Source organism: Apodemus sylvaticus, chromosome 6, assembly GCF_947179515.1.
Source record: "Apodemus sylvaticus chromosome 6, mApoSyl1.1, whole genome shotgun sequence".
Lineage (NCBI taxonomy): Eukaryota > Metazoa > Chordata > Mammalia > Rodentia > Muridae > Apodemus > Apodemus sylvaticus.
Genome location: NC_067477.1, coordinates 54,935,223 through 54,937,206, shown reverse-complemented (window position 1 = coordinate 54,937,206; position 1,984 = coordinate 54,935,223). Strand labels below are relative to the sequence as shown.

Below are 1,984 nucleotides of genomic sequence, written 5' to 3'. Positions count from 1 at the left end.
ACAAAACTTGGCATTGTCTAGCACAGCACTGTAGGTACCAAAGAACTGATATGTGCCCTAAGTACATGGCTAAATTCAGATAGGAGCATAACCATGGCTGTTGAAGTTCTCATTATGATCACCATTGACTTTCCCTTTATTCATTTTCATTAGATGAGGATACTGTAGTTGAAGATGGTCCTTTTAGGTCCTAATGGATCTGAGCTTACTTCAGATTTACTGGCTTTTAGTTATGCAGTTTCCTCACCTTATATATTTTTAAACTATGTAAGTAGTTTATAAGAATGTCATTTTCTATCACTATGCATAATAATGGTATATTCATGGCCTTCTGGCTAAAATCAAGTGTATTATTTTGCTTTCTGTTTAATATTAGATATTTCTTCTACTTGATGATACTAAATAAATTGTTTTGAAGTCAGGAGATGGAATAGGACTTGTACCTTCATTTTATGAATTGTCCTGGTGTCGCAGTACCTGCTGGATCATTGAATCAAAAAAATTCCCATAATAAATAAAAGAAAAAAATAAATAGATTCTTACACACTTTTAATCATATGTTATAACAGATGTGTGTGTGTGTGTGTGTGTGTGTGTGTGTAGATGACAGGAAAAGATGTATGCTCTCTTTGATAATGCCCACATAGGTGTTTATGTGAGTGCTGGAAATTTGAACCAATGTCCTCACGCTTCCAAATTAAATGCTCTTACATACCAAGCAATTTTCCCAGCCTTAAATAAATCATATTTCAAAGGATTATTAGTTAGCATCATTATATTCTTGGAACAAAGAAGTTTGAGTCACATCTAGTAAAAATGAACAACTGGAAGATAACTTAAAAGTTATGTTCTCTTTTCTTAACATAGTTCTGCAAATTATTTATTTGCAGCAATTTGCCTATATTGTTTACTATATTGACATCAAATTTTATAGAACATCAGCTACTTAGGCAAGGAACATGTCATGCTCAGTTTGAAAATGTATTAATTCAAACTTACAGTTTGCATTGTATCTCTAAAACTTACTTGCAAAAAGTTTTAGGGTTTCATTTGAGGAGCTGATCATTTTACCAAAGCATTAATGCTTGATGTTTAAGCATCACAAGTGTTTACAACTTAACTGCATTGTTTTTAGAACAAACACGTAAAAAAAAAAAAGAATGTCTGTAGACCAAAATAGAATTAACTTCAGAAAGACTCCTACAGATGCAGAGACCCACAGCCAAATACTAGGTGAAACTCAGAGAGTCTTGTAGAAGAGTTAGAGGAAGAATGAAAGAGGCTGAGTGGTCAAAGACACCACAAGAAGACCTTTGGAGTAAGCTTACCTGGGCCTATAGAGGCTCTTACAGACTGAACCACCAACCAAAGCGTATGCATGGACTGACCTAGGCCCCTTACACATATGTAGCAAATGCACAGCTTCTTCTTCATGTTGGTCACCTAACAATTGGAGCAAAGGCTGTCTCTGACTCTGTTGTGGGTCTTTATATCTCTTTTCTATAGCTGGGTTCCCTTCTCTGGACTCAGTGGGAAAGGATGTCCTTAGTCATGTTGTGAGGATGTGCCAGGGTGGGTGGGTACCCATGGGGCGGCCTCCCCTTCTCTGAGGAGAAGGGGAAAGGGAAAGGGAAAGGGAAAGGGAAAGGGAAAGGGAAAGGGAAAGGGAAAGGGAAAGGGAAAGGGAAAGGGAAAGGGAAAGGGAAGGAATTGAAAGGGTGGGAATGGGGGTAGAGAGGAAAGGAGTCCATGATCAGGCTGTGGTCCTGTGAATAAATAAACAATGATAATGATAATATTAATAAAGAAAGAAAATGGAGGGATGAAAGAATCCTATGAAAATATGTTTGATATTTTAATGAATCCAAAGAAATTGTGTGTGTGTGTGTGTGTGTGTGTGTGTGTGTGTGTGTGTATGTATGTATTGAACACAAGGTATCACATGCATTCCACAATTCTGGAAAAGCAATGACAGTGATTCAAT

The 1,984-nt window shown here is 36.9% G+C and overlaps 1 non-coding gene across 1 annotated transcript; it reads left to right on the top strand.

The window, feature by feature from the left end:
• The first annotated feature begins 315 nt into the window (after positions 1 to 315).
• LOC127688243 (U2 spliceosomal RNA) lies at positions 316 to 499 on the top strand. The gene has a single exon (XR_007978648.1). It is a non-coding gene; the product is annotated as a U2 spliceosomal RNA (small nuclear RNA).
• The last annotated feature ends 1,485 nt before the right edge of the window (positions 500 to 1,984 follow it).